We start from the raw sequence: 23,137 nt of genomic DNA on the forward strand, positions 1-23,137 counted from the left end.
TAATAGTCTCCTCGAGCAACCCATTAGTCTCCTCGAGCAACCCATCTATATAAATTTGGACCAAACCAATAACTGTATTCTTTCCATTCTTGTTTGCAGCAATTCGAGGCTTTAGAGGCCTTTCAAAAGTCCATTAAACCATTAAAATTAGTCCAATCACTGTTTAAATGTTTACACTGCCACTAAAAACTTGAACCCTTCTCCAAACTTGACACATAAAAATTACCAAAATCTTCATTAAACCGTAATAGGGTATCGACACTATCTACTTGGTCCCTCAACCTTACCAGTTCAAACCTAACAATCTTAATAGTAAAATGTCATATCTTGTATGAAAGATTGATGCCTAATAGGTAAAGAACCAGTATTCACAAAATCAGTGTACTGGATATGCGTTTTCATGATAGATTGATCAGTAATACATACCTCCCACATATGAAGTATTTCCATCTGCAAGTAGCTTATTCCTTTGAACCCATCTTTACTCTAGCCTTTAATACTTGTCAGGCAAAAGTTGATCCAGTTTCACTTCCTTTTATCTGCAAACAAAAGAAAAATATTTGATGTCAAACAAGATAAGAACAAAAATAACATTACAAAAGTGTAACACAAAATTGAATGAATCAACAAATGACCCATCTGATGCAACAGATTCCCCGTCTGTTCAACAGATAAGTCATCTGTTGCAACAGGCGATGCATATATGGCAACAGATGTATGGCATGTTGCAACAGATAGGTCATCTATTGGAATAAATCAAACTAGCCTTGCTACTGGTTTAGTTTCTTCCTACAGTTGCTCCATTTGTTCCAATAACTGATTCATTAGTTAAAACAGCTACGGAAACTATTGCAACACCACCAATAACATCATCAACAACATCAACAACAAAGAAACAATGCCATATGTTCCAACACAATCAACAACATAAATACCACATGTTCCAATAATACCAACACCCCCAACAACAACAACACCAAAGTAACAAACAAAAGACATAAAAAAAAAGTGATACTAGCAACAAGGCTTTTTAAGTTCTCCCAACCGATGATTTTTTTTTTGTATTTCTTAATAAAAAAAATAATGGTTTGTTAATTCAAGACTTAAAAGTCACCTTTCTTTTAATTTTCTCAATAATTAGGAAATTAGTAATGGGTAAATCAATAATAACAATAGATGTAAATATCTAATTTAAATAACACACAAAGAAAAAGACGAGACGGAAAGAGCAATAGTGAACCATACCCGCAATGTCAAAAAAGCAAAGGGATCAGAACACCCATTTCAATCGAGAAAAGATATTGATCGGTTGAGATCCGAAAGGATCCTCATGTGAAAGAAGAGATAATAGAGAGAAAAAAAGAGACAATTGTGTTTACTCTAAAGAAGAGAGATAAATAATTATGAATAAAGAAGAGAAGAGAGATAAGTTGAGGTAATTTGTGGATGAAAGAGAGAGAATTCTAGAGATGGGTTTTAAATATTTACTAATAACTTTGAGGGGAATGAGGAGACGATGACATGAAAAAGACAAGATAAGACTACTCAAGGAAGAGATTTTTGAGTTATCCAAGTAATATTTTTTACCACCTTAATATTTTATCTTTTTTATCTCAGACAGAAAATTAGAAAATTGCTTTAAAATAAAAAAATCTTAAAACATATAAGTCAACAGTTGCAACAAATGACAATTTCTATTTAAAAATTTCCAACGGCTCAGTCATCTATCGTAATAAATGGAAACACCTATTTGATAATTTACAACAGATAGTTAATCTGTTGTAACAGATGATATAATCTGTTTGATAAATTCAAATAGATAATTCATCTATTGCAACAGGTTGAAAATTTATTTTTATACAATTTTATTTGAGTTCATATGTTCAACTACAACTTCAATTGATTTAGCTAGAACTAGGGGTGAGTTCATAGGGTCAACTACAACTTCAATTGAGTCTTTGGCAGTTGCATGATGTTGGTATTACGTTACTCCCGACCTGAGTCATCGATCGATCACTCTGTGTTAAAATAATTCTTATTACCTCATTATCAAGATAATACCTAAATTGATTTATCTATAACTAGGGGTGAGTTTATAGGGTCAACTACAACTTCAATTGAGTCTTTGGCAATTGCATGATGTTAGTATTGCATTCCTCCTGACCTGAGTCGCTGATTGATCACTCTTATTTGAAACTGTTCTTATTACCTTATTATCAAGCTAATACCTAAATTGATTTATCTAGAACTAGGGGTGAGTTCATAGATTCGACTACAACTTCAATTTAGTCTTTGGTAATTGCATGATGTTGGTATTGTGTTCCTCCCGACCTGAGTCATTGATCAATCACTATTAGTTGAAATGATTCGTATTGCCTCATTATTAAGTTAATACCTAAATTGATTTAGCTAGAATTAGGGGTGACTTCATAAGGTCAACTACTACTTCAATTGAGTCTTTGGCAATTGCATGATGTTGGTATTGCGTTCCTTCAGTCCTGAATCGTCGATCGATCACTGTTATTTGAAATGATTCTTATTACCTCATCATCAAGCTAATATGTAAAATTCATCAGTGTTCCAGTTGAACTTTATACACTTTATTATGATGAGACGGTTAAAAATTATGTATATCTTTTAAAATTTAAAAAAATAATTAAGATCAATTAGGACCAAATTAATATTTTCAAAACTTGTTATTTTTTTTCAAAATACAAATCAACCCATACAAATCATCCATTTGCAGAAAAAATGTTTCATCATTTCAAATCTCAAGTTCTTGCTCTTTTCTTTCTCTCTCAATAATACAGACAACAACTACTCAACAAATTGTTCAACCCTTCACAACAAATCATTTTTCTACCCATTTTTGGTCACAAAGGTGTTATTTTTGACTTTATTCTTTCTTGTATCTATCATTTTCTCTGTCTTCATAGGTAATAGAGTCTGAGAAGAGTTCTATATTTGTTCTTTTTTCTAAAAATTAGGGATTTTAAGTTAATGATGAAAAATAAGACTTTTACTTGTATTATCTTTGAGAATGAGCTTACAATTTTGAGTTTTGATGGTAAAATCATAGGAAGAACCCGAGAAAACCCTAGTTTTTGTCAAAATATTTCGTTAACTATCGTGGTATTATTGGATGGCATTTATCGTATTAGTGGTCAATGTGGTGGTTGGTGGTGGTGGTGGTGATGGCATTGGTTGGTGGTGTTTGTGGTGACTATTGGTGGTGTCGGTATTGGTGGTGCTTGTAATGTATTTTTTAAAATTTATGCATACATCAATTGTAATGTAATTTTTGTTTTTCTGTTGTTTGTTGGTAAAACATGTCTCCCAAAAGAAAAGAAAGTGAAAGTAGATCAACTTCTGACCACCTAACAAAAAAGGCTACAGTACAGAGGGATTCAGAAGAGTTTCCTGAATAATCTCAGTAAGGGAAAAGTAAAGCTGAGGAAAGATATGAAAATGAAGTTGAGGAATATAGACTAGGGTCTGTAGATGGTGATGAGGAAAATAAAAGTGAGAAGGAAGAAGAAGAAGAAGAGAATGAAGTAGAAAGTGAGAAAGAGGATGATCATTAACATGATGATAATGTATCACCAATGGGGCGTGAATTAATATCGAAATCTAGCATAATCTTGTCAAAACTATTAGTATTGATAGGTTTTAAGTTGCGATACCAATAGATGACCCTGCAGAACTAACTGGTGATCTTGTACTTAAATGTCAGTTGGGGAAACCATTTGATGAATTTAGGAAAACTATGAAGAATGAAAATATAGAAGGACTTTTTAAGAAGAGCTACTTTGAATACTTTCTTGAGATGCCTGAGGACCACACTACCCATTTCTAAATGATCATGGTATATGGTCTTCTTAAATACAGGATCAAGTATGTGGGGGATGATAAAGATTCGAAGAAGGGGGTAAAAGATGGATAAAATATGGATCAACTACTGTGGCATGCCGGTTTGTTTTGGCTTAAAAGAGTTTGTCATAGTTACGGGCTTGAGATGCGATCTTCCAAAAGAACCTCTCACCAAGTAAATACCATACAAAAGGTCCAAGGTAAGCAGGACAGCCAAACCACCACCATTAAATATAGAGAAGGCGTTATCCCGGCGACCACCCACCAAAACCAACAAACGCAAGGAAAAAATAAATGGGTTGTTGGACATTGTTGGATGTGGGTACAAAGACAATAAGTTGATAGAACATATCAAGGATAAAATCATATCAAAGAAGTCCAAGGAGCAATTGTGCTTAGTTTGGTTTTCCATTTTGTTATATTGGCAAGAGACGTTAACAAAGTCATAGAAGATGATTTGTTGAAGCTTGCTGAGGATTTTAAAAAAATCAAAAATCATCCCTAGAGATATGACAGCTACTACTTGACTGTCAAATATTTACTGACAAAGCTATCCCCATAGATGATCACAATATACGTCTTTTCTTGGGTTTTTATGGTAAATTTAACCACTATTTGTTTACTCATCCATTAATTTATATTAAATAATTATTATGATTTTTTTTGCTTTTCTCCTGTTTACATTTTTTTAGGCTTGGAAAGTTGAATCCATACCTCACCTCCGAAAGAAGGTCAAGGATTACCTGGATGAGGTTTCTCATCCAAGGATCCTTAGGTGGTTGGTTGCAAAGTAAGGAGGCTGATCTCTTTAACTGTCCGAATGATGAGTACGTCTTCTTTCAAGTAAGTTAATTTGCAAAGAAAGATATTGAAATAGATGTTCCATATATTGTGATAGATGGGTTATCTGTTGTAGCAGATTACCCTTCCACTGCAGCTGGTACAACAGATGGGTAATCTATTGTGACAGATGATTCATATTCATATTAGATTACCCAACTGTTTCTTTGGTTATCTGAACTAGACTCAATAGATTACCCATATACTATAAATTATACAGTAGATGGATAATCTGATGCAACATATTGCTAATCTGTTACGACAGACAGATCAATTATTGGTACAGAAAGATCATATGTTGCATAAGTTGTTTCTGTTAACATTTAACCCAACTGACTACAAATTATTAGATAATTTAAATATATCTATCTTTTTTATAGGTTGTGCATCCATGGATCGTGCCTACTGAGTAGGAGTTGGGGATGACTTCTCTTATTACTCTAGGTCTTGTTGATACAATAGAAGACCAAATGGTAGAGTTAATAAAGAACGAATTGGCTGGAGAAACAACCATAAAAAAGAGTAGTTAGGAAAGGTCATCCTAATGTTAAGGCTCTTTATGACCAACCTACTGCAATAGATCTGGGTACTTCTTCTGGGGGTGTTGGTGGTGGAGTTGTTAATGTTAGTGGCAGGCATGATGCTACTACTGCCAGTCATGATGATAAGCATGTTGATGCTCAAGAAAATATAAATATGTTTGAAAACACCCCTTTTACAGGTCCCTGTCACCCTTACACTGGTCCCTCTAACCCTTACACCGGCCCCTCTCATCCCTATTCACCCTTATATTCTCGTTGCAAATGTGAAGAGTGCAAGGAAAACCAGGATAAACTCATTAAAAAGTATAGGATATCACTAAAGCTATTGAGGAATTGAAATCCAAGAGAGGTGTCATACCATCCAAAAAGGTAAGAGAGCCATACACTCTTAAGTGGTGGTTGGGAGGAAGAAAAGAGCAATTAGCCAAGTACTCTACAATCAAAAATCAAATAAAATTATAACTCCTCCCTCTCCAAAAGTTGTTGAAGTTCAGGGGTGAAGGTGGACATATACGCGAACTTGGCTCCAAAGTAAAGAGGGATTTGCGACGGGCCAAAAATTCCAAGCAAGGCACGCAAGATTACCCCATCTATACTTTTTCCACCCAAGACTTCAAGAGTATGATAGATATGTGTATGTAGTACGTAGACAGCGTAACTTTACTTTTCCTAATATAGCCTTTTAATCTACTCCATGAAGAAGAAGCTATACAACAGATGTGTCTTCTGTTGCAACAAATGTGTCACCTATGGCAACAGTTGTACATTCTGGTACAACTTGTGGTGGTTCTATTGCAACATATTACTTATTTCTTGCATAAGTTGTGTTAGATGGGTAATCTGTGAATAGATTCAGAGAACCCTCTGCAATGGATGGACCATCCATTGTATCTTTCCACTATATTTTTCTTCTTTATAATTACTAACCTATTTAAAAATAAACATCTTATATCATAGTATATTGAAGAAATTCTCTGCCTCATGAGGGGCAAGCAATTAGCGTACCCAAAATCTTATGATGATGCCGATATGATAATGGACCTCAGCTTCTACAAGAATTTCAAGGATAGGTACGATGATCTTAGTAAGATAGCATTAACTTCCAGTAGTACAGGATTTAATTCGTTAGTTTCTGGGTTCCAATAGGATGAAAAAATAATAAAATATGTTAGAGGGGAGAGGCCAAATCCACACGGCAAGAGCTAGACCAAGAAAAAAAGGATTCTTGGAGTCATAAATGTGGATATCATACATTATCAGGCTGTTGAGATACTACTCGAGGAGGGAAAGATCAAGGTTTATGACTGTAACTTTCCTGCCTTGGACGAGGTCGATTTATTTATCCACATCCAGCCACTGTTGGAGTTATTCCCCATCTTGTTGAGGCAGAGTAAGCTGATGGATCATTTTTTAGTAGGAGTGTTGATGAAGAAATCATGGGATTTTGAAGGTCGAAATAAGGACATGAACCTTACAAAAAATGAAACTGATGTCGCATGCATGTCACACGTGCTTGCACACATCGAATGTTTACTGATCGGCACAAAAATGGATGAGCCAATGACTTTACTGTGTGATAAAGTTATGGCAAACATGAAAGAGGTCTGGGCTTATAGGGTATTAACTGGACGCTTGGAGCCTGTGTATAAAGAAGACCCTGTGAAATAATAATTTTTATTTCAAGTCACTTCATTTTACATACTTTAATGTAGTGGTAATTTTTTTTGTCTGATGAGAGTTGAATCTTTTACAATGCAACAGATTGTCTATCTGTTGTAAAATATGTTCTATCTCTTCTGACAGATAGTTAATCTATTATAATAGGTTGGTCATCTGTTGTATTATTTTTATGTTTCTATCTAATTCTTATCTGTTGCAATAGTGGGAAGACATGTTTGATAATTTCCAACAGATGACCTACATGTTGCAACATATGTCTAAATCTATTTGATATTTTCCAAGAATTACGTTTAAATCTCCATGTGTTCAACAACGCTAAACTAGTAGCAATACAAATACACCACCATGAAAATTACAGCAATTAGACTTGAATATTCATATGCCCAACACTACCAAACCAATAGAAATAACACCAACAATGTAGTATCTTCCTGCTCGATTTTGTTTCTCTTCAAAAGCCTTGACTTTCTTCAACAAACCCCAGATTACACGATTTTTTGTGAATAGTGTCGTTCTTCATACTAATCAAAGTAATCATATCCACCCAACTTCTATAAAAACAAGACCATAATTATAAAATAATTACAAGTCAATCATTAATCAACTAATCAAATAAAAAAATATTATCTTTAAAATCTTACAAGTAAAAAACCTACGACCTGGATTTTGTTGAGTCTAAGAAGTCTTCAATAAAGCTTCAAGACCACATTTACAATATCAAAATTTTTTATCAAAAAATAGTGGAAGTTGAGCTCGACATTTTCAAGCTCAATTGGAAAAAATGAAAAAAAAATATGCAAAAAAAACAAATACAAATAATTTGAAGAATTTGGATAGAGAAAAAAAATAATGGGTTAAATTTTAGGAAGAAAATGAATATATAAGACAATGGGGGGAAAATAACCATAGCGGGCCAAATCAGATGCCAAGTCAGCAAAAATGAGGGTTCAACAAGCCTTGGCTGCATGAATTACATGTGAGATGCCAACAGGGATGTCAAACTGACACATTTGATGCCTATTTTAGGTGTTTAAAATGAACACTGTCTACTTGAGGTGCCAAAGTAAAATATCGCGGCAACTTTAGATTCCTGTCGATGGATTCTGCCTTTTCTACAATATGGACAAGTTCTTCTTCATCCGATCCTATAGAATTCGGCTTTGGTCGTTGTGGATCTTTAATGTCACTTGCGTACTGTATCTGATGCAATAGGTTAGTCAACTATTGCAACAGATGTATATATTTGTTTGATAATTTTTAGCAGATGTGTCATCTATTGAAACAGATATGTGTCTGTTTGTTAGTTGGAACAGATGATATATATTCACCTTCGCCAGCTTGTGCTGCTCTCCTGTGGCCCTTGTACATTGCTCAATAGTGCAACACACGGATAGAGGAGTTGCAATTTTACTCAATATGGACAAGTTGTTCTTTATCCGATCCTATAGAATTCGGCTTTGGTCGTTGTGGATCTTTAATGTCACTTGCAGAGTGTATCTGATGCAATAGGTTAGTCAACTGTTGCAACAGATGTATATATTTGTTTGATAATTTTTAGCAGATGTGTCATCTATTGAAACAAATATGTGTCTGTTTGTTAGTTAGAACAGATGATATATATTCACCTTCTTCAGCTTATGCTGCTCTCCTGTGGCCCTTGTACATTGCTCAATAGCGCAACACACGGACAGAGGAGTTGCAATTTTTTACTTTTTTGAATGCTTGATAATGCCTTGGAAATTACTTTCCTTCTCCTCTTAGCCTTAATCTCTAATGGAGTAGATGTATATAAAATTCTCTTTGATGGAATGATACCCTCTTAGATGTCAATTCCTTTATAGAAATAGTTAATTCATTAATAGAATTAATTACTACATCATGTTTCGCCTTGCATTCTTGACATTTGCATGCAGAACATTCGCTAGGAGAGGCAAAATCTATATAACTAGTGTGATCATACTCATAATGGCTTGTTTTAAAAACTGTAAGAGGAGTATCATTAGCCTCAATAGCAGAACTACTACCACCACCTACAGCTTCACTACCATCATCAACAACAACAAGCCTACCCTTCAAAATTTCTTCTGATGGTTGTTGCTCCAAACAATTTTATTTTTATTCTATCAATGACCTTAGGGTCCGATAAAATTTACACAGACAATAAAGTAAGAAAACATGGCATCTTCAACTCTCCATTGGTCGAAACGTGCGATGGATGCACAATCTAACATAAATCATTACATATATTAGAATAATGATTAGATCATTCAAGATAATCATTAATTAAAATAAAAACTTAATTATAATTATACTTACTGCATCGTTCGGGGTTGAAGAGATCAAGAAATTTTGTATTTTTATCAATCTTGGTCGGCAATCGTCTCAAGATTCTTGGACAGGAAACTTCTTCTTGGTAGTTCCCTTGTTGTCTCAAATAAGGAATGACTTGAAACGCCTAAACCTATAAAATAATACCAATAAATCAAAACTATTATTGAATAAAAAAAATGAATCATATCATAATAAAAGAAATATTTACCATAAAAGCCCATGGAAAGCCATATAAGTTGACTATCTTTGGCGTTAATGGAGTCAATAAATATTTGACAGTCATTTTAAAGATTTCACAATCCCAAGGATAGTTATTAAATGCCTCAAGATCCTTGAAAAGCTTTATTAAACCAACGCTTATGTTGTTGTTAACGTCTTTCGTCCAAAGACTAATATGTACAAATAAAACCAAGCACAATGATTGCTTGTACTTCTTTGAAATTCTTTTACCTTTCAACGCTTCTATAAAATTTTTGTTTTTGAAGCTTGGACCAACAATGGACACCAGGTCATCATGATCACTCGACTTGACTTTGTCTTTTTTGAGTGTGCGGGGTGTTTTTGGATTAGAATAAGTATAGCTTGAGAAGGAGAAGGAGGATGACATTTTAGTCCAGTAACTATAGTAAACTCCTTCCAACCAAAACAAACAGGCATTCCACAGTAATTTATCCATACCTCATCCATCTTATTTTTGTTTTCATACTTAAAACTACGCTTGAGAAGTTCATATACCATTTTTATTTTGAAACGAGCATTGTTGTCCTCCAGCAAATTAAGACATTGCCCAAAGCAGCTGTCCCTGAAATAAGCATCTAATTTTTGTTCTGGAAGTATTTTTTAAGGCGCCAAAAGATTTTTCCATGGCTGACTTAACCATGAAATCATCCATCAAATCTACGACACCATCGTACTGCATTCTCGCAGGATAACAATCAATGCTGAAGGTTTTGACCAACTCTTCGATGGAAGGGCTATTACCATTAGGATCATCTCTTTTGAAAAATTCCTCCTCCCCATTTTCATCATATTCTACTCCTGATTGAGATAACTCTTGTAAAGGAAACTCATAGAGTGGTGGATATAGCCTAGCTGCTTCACTTGTTCCTTTACTTGGACTTTTGAGAGCTATATAATCTAAAAATAACAAGAACACAAAATAGATTATAATTAAATAATGCATTATTAATAAAGGATAACAGTATATCTAACATGTACAACAGTAAAATAATTGTTCCAGTAGATCACATATCTGTTGCACCAGGTAGGTAATCTGTTGGAACATATAACTAATCTGTTGAAACGGATGAGTAATCTGTTACAACAATAAAAATAGATCACTCATCTGGTGAAACAGATGACTGGTCTGTGCAACATATCATACATTTGTTGCAACATATGAGAGATCTATTGAAACTCTAATCAACGATTAATATTATTTAAATTTCTTTCAACAGAAGGGTCATCTATCGCAATAGATGAATGATCAGTTAGAAAAATCAAGTCTTGGACATGTACTGTTGGAATAGTTGATAAGATCTTAACCATCAGAAGGTTCATCTATTGCATCAGATGATTGATCTTTTGCATTAGATTTTTAATTCGATGGTCCCTCTATTGCATCAGATAGTTAATCTGTTGCATCGAAAGGTTAATTGGTTGCATCAGATTGTAATTGGTTGGTTCATCTATTGCATCTGATGGTAAATTTGTTGCAATAAATAATTAATATATTGTACCAGACGGTTAATCTATTATGTTAGATGGTTAATCTATTGCGTCAGATGGTTAATCTATTGCGTCAGATGGTTAATCTGTTTCATCAGAAGATTAATCTATTGTATCAGAAGATTAATATGTTGCGTCCGAAGGTTAATTTATTTCATCAGATGATTAATCTGTTGCATTAGATAGTTAATTTGTTGCATAAAAAAATAATAGCATGATTTTATTCAATAAAACAACAATAATATGACTATTTTTATCAAGAACAAGAACAAATCAACCCAGCAACGGGCGCAACACCAAAAACACCAACATCGTTGTTGTTTTTATACAAACACAAACGAAAATCAAACATCAAAAAAGGCAACAAACAACAAAAAATCATATTTCGCTCCGAAAAAAGAGGAGAAGAAATACCAAAAATTAGGGTTTTATTCAGACCGTATTTCAAATTAAAGCAACAAATATTGAAATTGTTAACCAATACTAGAAGATAAGTTGGCTCAAGTTCCTCTTTTTCTTCAAAACTAAAAAATACCATAATTTTTTGCTTGTGAAAGAAAAAAAGGGATGATGAATAACTCGAAGTTGTTGTGGCTGGAGAGCAAGGTTGTCCGTTGATTGACAGTTGAAAGTCGAAAAAAAAACTCGAAGCCCAACTAGTTGTCGCCGAAGGGTTGAAGTAACCGGGGGATTTAAAGAAGAAATTTGCAAAACTATTAGTTGGGAGAAACTGAGAGAGAAAAGAGATGGTTGATGATTTGGAGAGAAGAAATGTGTGGGTTGATTTGTATTTTTGAAGAGATTATAAAGTTTTGAAAATATTAATCAAATTCACACTTAACTTAATCAAGTTTTCTAATTATATTTGATCATTTAAGTTGGTCAATGTCATTAATCTTTCATTCAAGACTTAAATGACACCTTTTCTTCAATTTTCTCAAGTGTCACATCACCTCTCTAATGTCTAGAATTATCTACATATACATTAAATTACTTACCATTATCATTTAAAGATAAATGACTTTCCTTTTTAGATAAATCATAATCCATATACATATAAGATATGGATAGATTGTTGCATTATCATTTTTAGTCACTTAACTAATCATAATTTAAAAAGAAAAAATAAATAAATGACTTTCCTAAGCATATTCAGAGTGTCATATCTGTTACTCTTATGAGATAAATTACATGCCATAATCATTTAAGTCTCCTTATAAATAATAATTTTAAAAGAGAAAAGATAAATGACTTTCCTAATAATATATAGAGAGTGTCATATTACCTCTCTAGTGATATAGATTGTTTGTCATAATTATTTTTAGCCATCTAATCAATCATTGTTTTAAAATAAAAAAATATAAATGACTTTCCTAATCGTACATAAATAGTGTCACATTATCTCTCTTATGAGATAGAGTACCTGTCATAATTATTTTATCCATTAAGTTAATCATAGCTTTTAAAAAAAAAAAAGATAAATGACTTTCCTAATCATATATAGTGAGTGATAGAGCGTCATTTCACCTCTTATAAGATAGATTACCCGTCATAATCATTTAGTTAATTAATTAATCATATTTTAAAAGTACAAAGATTAATGATATTATAAGCATATAGAGCGTGTGTCATGTTAACTTTCTTATGAGATAGATTTCTTGCTATAATCATTTTAGACACCTAACTAATCATAATTTTAAAAGAAAAAGGATGTCACTTTCCTAATCATACATAGAGAGTGTTATATTACTTTTCTTATGAGATAGATTATGTCATAATCATTTAAGTCACCTAGTTAATCATAATTTCAAAAGAAATTAGATATGTAACTACCCTAATCATATATGGGCAGTATCATGTTATCTCTTATGAAATAGATTACCTGCCGTAATTATTAAATTCAACTAATTAATCATAATTTTAAAAGAAAAAAAGATAAATGATTTTTCTAATCATATATTGAGAGTATCATGTTATCTCTTATGAGATAGATTACCTATCATTATAATTTAAGTCACCTAATCAATCATAATTTAAAAAAGAAAAAATGATAAATAACTTTCCTAAGCATATAGAGGAATGTGATGTTACCTCTCTTCTGAGATATATTACTTATCATAATTAATCATTTAAATCGCCTAATTAATCATGATTTAAAAGACAAAAGATAAATGACTTTCCTAATCATATAAAGGGAGTATCGTGTTATCTCTTATTATCTCTTATGAAATAGATTTCTTGCCACAATCATTTAACTCGCCTAATTAATCAAAAATTTAAAAAGAAAAAAGATAAATGACTTTTCTAGTTAATCATATATAAAGGGTATCATGTACCTTTTATAAAGAAATAGATTACCCACCATAATCATTTAGATCACCTAATAGTAAATGTAAGAACCCGCAGAATACTAGATGTTTGAGTCCTATAAAGCATGCTAAAAGGGATCCTAGACTTGCACAATTTCAGCTAAGTGTTAGGACTTAGACATTTCTAAAGCTCTCAAACTTTAAGAAATTTATTTACGACCTTAGAAAGCTAGTTTTTAAGTTTATTCATGATCGGGGGAGTCAATAGTACATCTCGGATGAGTTTTAGAATTTTTGGACAAGTGTAAAGGCGTTTTTGAAACTCCAAAATAGTGGATTAGGGCGATTAGCCCACGGCGCCCTGCCCAGAGCAGCACTCCAGAGCCCACGACGCCCTTCCCAGAGCGGCACTCCAGAGCCCACAGTGCCTTGGCCAGTCCAGCCCGGGTAAATTTTGCAGTTTTGTTCCGGATTTTTAAGGGCTAATGGGTCATTTTTTTCTTCACCCAATAGCTCCATAACACGGGATTAAAGCCCCAAATAGCATAATTGCTGATCCTTTTCACAAAATCCTCTTAAGGAAAAGCCCTAGCTTCATCAAGTTCAAGAATCAAGTCTCAAGAACTCACTTCAATCTCTATGAAATTATCAATCAAGGTACGTTAGATGTTCATTCATGGGTTTCTTTCAACCATGGAGTCGTAGAACCCTATTTAAACATACAAGTTTATAGATTTATGATTTTCATGGTTGAAGTTGATTGTATTCATGTTCATGGTATTAATTGGGTTTCAATTCATGATTTAATTACAAGTCTCATGATATTAAAATAGTTTGTATGGGGAATTATATGAATTGCATGCTAAACCCTTGAATTTACAATTAATTATTGTATTCATGATGTTCATGAGTTGACTAGTATTATGTGAAATAACCATGCTCCCCAAGTGTTTGATAAAATGCTTATGTGGATTGACTAGTGAAAGCATGACATGTTAATATGTGATCTCATTCATGTACAAGCTCCTATATATCAAGTGTTTGACAAAATGTCTAAATAAATGCATTGTTAGTAAGCTAGTATTATTATGTTCTTAAGGTTATGCTATGTTTTACTTTCCATGCTATCGACCCTGGGGGCATTCAATACTCGAAAATCTAGTTGTTGACCTAGAGCTACAGTAGCTATAGAATGGTGTCAGAAATATCGCGATCAGTAGTATTTAGTCAGATATCAGAACTCAGTGAACTCAGTCCAGTTCAGCCAGTTAACATGATCAGTAAAAGTTCAGTCAAGCCTAGTACAGTTTAGAAATCAATCCAGTGTCAATTCAGTTAGGAGTAGGATTCAGCACCGAGTGAACCCAAGGATGGGGACTTACCTGCCAGTAGAGGATGTGATCCTTAGAAGCAATCCTTGCATTTCAGAACTATATAGCCAACATAGGTTGAGACATCAACCTTCCAGTTGAGGGTTGATGAGGTGTCTTACCTGCCAGTTGAGGTTACCACCATTCTCATTCAGAGCACCTTCCAGATGAGGGTGACTCAACAACTGTCTTTACCCGTGGCATGGTACTGACACCTTTCCAACTGGGGTTATAGGTTGGACCCTAATTAGTTTTAGGAGGGGCATGTTGGTTAGATAATTACCTCCCACGATTTCAATTTTAGTCTTAGTATAGAACTCAGTTCAATTCTACAGAACTAGAACTGTTAGACACAGTCATCCAGCTCATATAGAACTCTGTTCAGTTCTACAGAATCAGGACTGTTAGGCACAGTCATCCAGCTCAGTATAAAACTCAGTTCAGCTCTACAGAATCAGGACTGTCAGAAATAATAACCCAGTTGACAGTAATACAGTTATCATTAAACTCAGATATCAATCATTTAGTTATCATAACTCAGTACCCAATGTTAATATGATCTCAGTTACAGTATACGTAGTTATGTGCATAGTATTGCATAATCAGTATTTGCAATAGTTTCATGTATTCATATTACTTAGCCAGTTTATTGTTCATGTATATGAACCCCTGCATTCAGCCTTACCTCACTTAGCTTACCAGTACATTCAAAGTACTGACGCATACCTTTCTCTGTGCTATAATGTCTTATATCATAGGTTCAGACGCACGAGCTACTGGCCGTACTTAGCAGCCTAGATTATCAGCAGCAGATTCAGTGGTGAGTCATCATAGTTTAAGGACATAGTCATCTTTTCAGTATTTCTATTTACTTTTTAGTAGTCGGAGTTAGTTGGGGACTTGTCCCATCAACTCCATGTTCAAACAGTTAGAAGCTTTTTAGACTAGATTATTTCAGAAAGATGCTCAGTTCTTAGTATTTATTATCAGTATTTAATTTAAGTTATAAACTTTATGGTAGTTCTAACCTAATTTCAATATTATTACAGCATTATTACTTAGTTATTGCAGCAGGTATCAATTATGGGTTAACTTGTGGTCCTTCGGGATTATGAGCACCGTGTGACGTTCGGGGTACAGACTCAGGGTGTTACAGTAAAGTAAATAAGGGAAAAGTGATTGTATAGACTTAGTGTCATGCCTCCTCAAATCACTTATTAGTGAAAAAAGGGGAAATGACTCTAGCCTAAGAAAAAGTCACATCGCCTTAAGTCACCTATTAGTGAAAAAAAGGGTAAAAATGACTTTCTACCCTAAGAAAGTGCCACCTCACCTCAAACTGTATAGATAGGTTACCTCCCTATGTATAAAGGGACAACCTTTGCCTCACATGGCATTTCAATACAACATGGAGCAAAAAAGTTCTTAAAAATAAACATGCCAGCATTTTTCCAACTTTTTATAGCTTGCCAAATAAGGAGTTCACGTCTCTTTTGTTTCCACCCAAAAAATATCAAGTCTCCTTAAAGTTCCTAAGTATTTAGCACACTAGTAAATGTAGTGTAATTTCCATTGCCAAACTTGATGATAAGAGCCTATTGCTTGATGATGCTGAGATAACTAATGATATTCTTCATGAGAAAGTTATCTATTTAAAAGAAGCTTATGATCTCCTCAAGATTCAATCAAGCAACTTATCACACGCAAAAGGATCGGTTGGATCATCATAGATTTTAATGTTGATTGGATAGTTGAGGTTGGTCGAGATCTTGACATCCCCCTTATTAACTTCAGTGTCTTCACAACTTCTATATGGGTCTTCTTCGGGCCACAGAAACCTCAATGTAAAAGATGCATGTAGAATTGTGGTTATATATAGTTTCTCAAAAGTAGAAGGCGATTACTTAGAGGCTCATAAGAGAATCTACGGGAAGCCAGGGATTCTGGTAGGATTGCTTCCACCTGAAGAAATATCAATGGATGAATGAACTCTTGCCGGTTATCCAGATTGTAGGAGTTTGTAATGAATACAACCTTAATAAGGATCAACTAAATGAAACAGAAAATGGAGTACAACTCTTAGGACTACCATTTTTTTGGATATTACAGAAGCTTAATTGGGCTTTGAACGACATTGATGCTTTGCCATCAGACTTTGGCAAAGCAACGAAGGGGGGGAGGGTTGGTGCATATTAGTTGGTCACCACAAAAGGAAATTTGAGTGCATTCATTAATTAGAGGATCTTTATTTCACCGGGGATGGGGTTCAACCATTGAAACGTACAACATGAACATGTTCTTGTGTTGCTTTTCATTTTTTATTAGGGATTGAATGTGAGGTTATTAGTAGAGAAAGGTATGGCAATTGAGGCTAGGAGAAACAAATAAGATGAATCATTTAGTGGAAATGATATAGCAATGTCATTAAGAGAAGTGATGAATTCAGATAAAGGGGAAGAGCTAAGAGCTCGAACAAGAAAGGCTATTGTTATTTTTCGTGATTGATAGCATAATGACTCCTACTTTAAAAGTTTTATTGAATATTTGAAAAGTTCATAATATCAAATTTAAAAACTAAATGACTTTTCTGATCAAAAGAGTACCACACACGGAAAATTGAAAAAAATCCTCAATTTTAGTATTTCGCTCATATGTCATAAAAAACCACACCCGCCCCTCCAAATAAACATAATCTATTTAGTAGGTCTTCAGGGGTTTCCCCAAGAATTTTTTCCCAAAACCCACTCCGACGCATGCAACCCCATCGATCTATAGGCTAACACACACACACAAAAATTGCAAAAAACTCTTAATTTTTGGTATTTTACTCATATGTCTTAAAAGAACCTCTGTATATCCCTCTAAACCAACACGCTCCATTTAATATGTCGTCAGGGGAGCGACCAAGAAGTTTTGCAAAAAACCCACTCCGACACTCACACCCCTCATCAATCTATAGGCTAACATATATGGAAAATGGGAAAAAAATTCTTAATTTTAAGTATTTCACTCATATGTCTTTCAATGTTTTTGGGTACACAGAATCTGTATTTTGAAAAAACTACTTCAACACAAGTTCAAGAATAAATTAAGAACACTTATGAAGTTTTCCAACACCTTCAACACAAGATCAAAATGACCTTTCAAAGAAGTGTGTTTTCAGTATTTTAAAGAAAAATAGATAAAGCAAAAAAAGCCAAGTCCTCCTAATTCACGGAGTGTCCTTAAGGAAATAATTCCCCTCAAGTACCCGAGGTTACGCAATTTTCCTCCCAGGATAAAATGACTTCACAACCAGAATGTAGTAGTACCTCAAACTTTCTGGTTTTCTTCGAACTCACTCAACGGGAGATGATCACACAGAGTTTTTAGAAGCAAGAGAATATTTTTCTTATACAGAAATTTTTCATACTAAACTTGTGGAAAAATGCTGGTTTATATAGCCATAAAGTGACCATTTCGAAAGGTGGAAATAGTTCATCCTAAAAGGTGTATCCTTTGGAAGAGTCATGTCTGTTCATTCGAAACATTGTGTCTTTTTTTGAACAGACACAACTATCCGAACAGTCACTCATTTTCCAAAATAATGTGTCTTTTCCTCAAAGGGTTGTGTCCTTCCATTTTCCATTCATAGCAATTGAACCCAACAATCCCCCACATGAATGAGGAATGACTGGTCTTTATAAAACTATACGGACAAGTATGTGATCATCAAGCAAAGACTGATTGAATTTGGATAAGTGGGTTCCCTTTAAACTTTTCATAGTGAACATGCATCAAATGCACTCGGTCAATCGATAGATTTGATATCTTTGAACCGTTAAGCTTTAATGTACACCTAGACAACATATTTCACACAACCAGCCTTTTACCATTTATGGTTCTCACGATTTTGTTCGTTTCAGCCATGAACATGTCCCGGTCTCATGAGAGCTTAGAGAATAGGCCTTTACTAATATTCTCCTTGAAGCGGCTTTGACTTCACCCTCACATAAGTGATTTCTAAATGTTCAATCCTATAGATTAAACTATTTGGTCAAATATGCCAAATTTAGATAATCATTAAAAGACTTTATACCATAAGTCTTATCCTTGTTTACTAAATATTGTCTACATCATGAGAATGGATTGGGTATATTGACAATGTTGAACCTGTCAGACAAAACTTTATTTGATCTCCTTAAACCTAGCTCTTGGGATCTCCAGTCTGCTAGGTAGATTTATCGTCATGCTGACTTGTCCTAGGCCGTAAACCTATTCCCTTAGATGTCCTTTCAACTCCTTCTCTAGATAGGCCTTTTGTAAGTGGATCCGACACATTATCCTTTGACTTTACATAGTCAAAAGTGATAATTCCACTAGAGAGAAGTTGTCTAATGATATTATGTCTCCGTCTTATGTCACTAGATTTACCGTTGTACATCATGCTCCCTGCCCTACGTATTGCTACTTGACTATCATAGTGTATGCATACTGGTGCCAATGGTTTGGTCTAATAAGGAATATCTTCCAAGAAATTCCGAAGTCATTCTGCTTCTTCACCAGCTTTATCTAACGCGATAAATTTTGATTCCATCGTAGAGTGAGCAATACATGTCTATTTGGACAATTCCAAGAGACTGCTCCTCCACCTATTGTAAATACGTATCCACTCGTGGATATTACTTTATTTGAACCGGTGATCTATTTTTCATCACTATATCCTTCAAGTACCGCAGGATATTTATTATAATGCAAAGCAGAGTCTTGGGTGTATTTAAGATACCCCAAAACTCTTTTCATTGCCATCCAATGAATTTTGTTGGGATTATTCATGTACCAACTCAACTTACTAATAGAACATGCTATGTCTGGTCGTGTAAAATTCATTATATACATTAAACATCCCAATACTCTTGTGTACTCCAATTGTAAGTCACATTTGTCTTCATTTTTTTGAAGTGCGAAGCTCACATCCAATGGAGTCTTGGCAATACCAAATTCAAAATACTTAAATTTTTCAAGTTTTTTTATATAATAAGACTGTGACAATGTCAACCCTTGTGGAGTTCTATGAATTTTTATTCCTAAGATCACATCCAAAATTCCAAGATCTTTCATATCGAACTTGCTCTCGAGTATTCTCTTTGTGACCTTTATGTCAGGAATGTCTCTACGGATGATCAATATATCATCCACATATAAGCAAACAATGACTTGGTGATTTGGAGTGTCTTTAATGTAGACGCACTTATCACATTCATTTATATTGAATCAGTTTACCAACATGATTTGGTCAAACTTTACATGCCATTATTTAGGTGTTTGTTTTAGTCCATACAATGACTTTACAAGTTTAGACACCTTATTTTTTTTCTGGAACCACAAAACCCTCGGGTTGTTCCATATAGATTTCTTCCTCCAATTCTCCATTCAGGAATGTTGTTTTTACATCTATTTGATGGCTTTCAAGACCATATACCGCCGCTAAGGCAATTAATATTTGAATCGGCGTTATCCTTGTTACTGGCGAGTATGTATCAAAGTAATCAAGGTCTTCTTTCCATTTGAAGCTTTTTACTACAAGTCCTTATTTGTAATTGTCAATGGTACCATCCGCTTTTATTTTCTTTTTAAAGATTCATTTAAAACCTAAAGTCTTATTTACTGGAGGAAGATCAACCAACTCTTACGTATGGTTGCTTAAGATTGAATCAATCTCACTATTGACTGCCTCTTTACAAAAAGATGAGTCTGACGACGACTTTGCTTCCTTAAATGTTTGAGGCTCATTTTCTAAGAGAAAAGTTACAAAATTCGATCCAAACGAAGTTGATATTCATTGACGTGTACTACATCTTGGATTCTCATCATTATATACATCCTCACTTGGTTCATCTCGAGGTTGTTTAGACCCCCCACTAGACTATTCATGTTTAGTTTTTTACGGATAAATATGTTTAAAGAATTCAGCATTATTTGATTAAATTACCGTATTTTCATTGATATCCAGATGTTCGAATTTAGAATCAAAAACCGACATGCTTTACTACTTTTAGCATATCCTATGAACACACAGTGCATCGTCTTAGGTCCTATCCTTACTCTTTTAGGCATAGGGACTTGGACCTTTGCTAGACACCCCCCACACTTTGAAATATTTCAAGTTGGGTCTTCTTTCTTCTCATTTTTCATATGGAATTGATTGTGTCATACTATGGGGCACTCTATTGAGTATTCAGTTAGATGTAAGGATAGCTTCTCCCCCACAAGTTTTGCGGTAAACCTGAACTTATTAGTAAGGCATTCATCATTTCCTTCAAGGTTCGATTTTTTATTTTCCCAATTCCATTAGATTCAGGTGAATACGGGATCGTAGTTTGATGGACAATTTCATTCTCTACACATATTTACGCAAAGGGAGATTCATATTCTCCGCCCCTATCACTTCTTATCGTTTTGATTTTTTTCTCCAACTAATTTTCAACTTCTATTTTATGTTGCCTAGACGCATCTATATCTTCATCCTTACTGTTTAGCAAATAGACATAACAGTATCTAGTGCAATCATCAATAAAAGTTATAAAATACTTTTTCCCACCACGAGATGGTGTTGACTTCATATCGCAAATGTCAGTGTGGATTAAGTCTAAGGTCTTGGAATTTCTTTCAACTGACTTATACGGATACTTAACATACTTTGATTCCACACACGTTTGACATTTTGATTTATTACACTCAAAGTTTGGCAAAACTTTAAGTTAATTATTTTTTGTAAGGTTTTGTACTTGACATGTCCTAAACGACTATGCTACAAATCGTTTGACTCTAGCAAGTAAGAAGAAGCCTCAACTTTCTTCATTTCAACAACCATTACATAAAGTTTGAAAAGGCCCTCATTGAGGTAGCCCGTTCATGCACATTTTTCATTCTTGCTTATTACAACTTTCTCCAAAACAAACACACACTTAAACCCATTTTTAATGAGAAGTATTGTCGACACTAAGTTTTTCCTAATAGTAGGAACATGGAGAACATTGTTGAGAGTCAACACCCTGCCAAAAGTTATTTTTGGGAATATCTTCCCACTTCCTTCAACCTTGGTTGTTATATTATTTCCCATGAATATCACTTCTTTGGGACCAATGGAATCATAAGTAGAAAAAGCTTCTTTGTCCACTCAAACATGTCTAGTGGCTCCTAAATTAAACCATCATTCATTTAGATATACAACTAGATTGCTTTCAGTGATCGATCATATCACATAGAATTTGAATTTTTCTAGTTGTTTTCAACATGTTTATCTAATCTCTTTTCTTGTCCAAAAGACTTCTTCATCTTCTTATTATTTGGAGCATCATCCTTAACAGGATTTGCAACCATCATTGATGATTTTTCATTCAACTCATTATCCTCATCTTTCTTGGAATGACTCATAAGATCTTCCAAATCAGGCAATTGATTTCTAATCATTATTATTATTATTATTATTTAAGAATATGAGGATCTATACTTGTGAACTTTTGCATTGCAAGTTTGCCCAGTCAAAATGACATCAATTGTTGTCATTCTTTGAAGTTCATACCAAAATATTTTTTATTTCTCTGTCGTTTTCATTGCTAGAGCAATACCTGAGCGACTTAATGACGCAACATTGGTAGTCGTTGGGACAACACCATTAACAACCAAATCAATTTATTGTTCAGTTTCATTCATCATTTTTTGGTCAATCTTTGACATACTCTTTCGTATTTCAGAATACTAACAATAAAGAATTTAATCTTTAGCCAAAATATTTCTAGTCAATAATGAAGTTTTTATATCTTCAAATCATCGACCAAATGAACTATGAAATATAACAAAGTTTTTATGACTTCAAATCATAATTAAATTCAAACAGAGTGAAATCCCACAGATTTTAAACTCTAGAAACCAATACAGAGATCTTAATGAATCGGTGAAGTTTCGATATTCTTCAAATCGAATTCTTATACTGATTTCTCAATAAAAGTTTTATATTCTTCTGATCGAGGGAGTAGAAATCAAAAGATTTTAGTCTCTACAAAATCAGACTCAATATAGATTAACCAAACACTTGATTTATAAATGGCGATAAATATTTTCTCTTCACCAAACAAGCACAAAAATAAATATTTTTATACTTTCCTTTATGTTGTTTTCCTCAATTTTGATAAAATCTGTATTTTTTAATAATAACTTTAAACATATGTTCAAGTTAACATATGAACAATCAAATGAAGTTTTAACTCTGTATTTACAACTATGAACTTTTAACTATAAGTTCAACCCAACTTATGAACATCAACGAAATGAAGTTCAAACTATTTTCTAGAAATAGCAAAATCAAATGTTAAGAACTTCAACACAAGTTCAACCAACTTATGAACTATCAAAATGAAGTTTAAAGAACTTCAAACACAAGTTCAAGTTAAAGAACTATCAATATAAAGTTCAACTATTTTACTGT

This window comes from Capsicum annuum, chromosome 7, assembly GCF_002878395.1.
Source record: "Capsicum annuum cultivar UCD-10X-F1 chromosome 7, UCD10Xv1.1, whole genome shotgun sequence".
NCBI classification, from domain to species: Eukaryota; Viridiplantae; Streptophyta; class Magnoliopsida; order Solanales; family Solanaceae; genus Capsicum; species Capsicum annuum.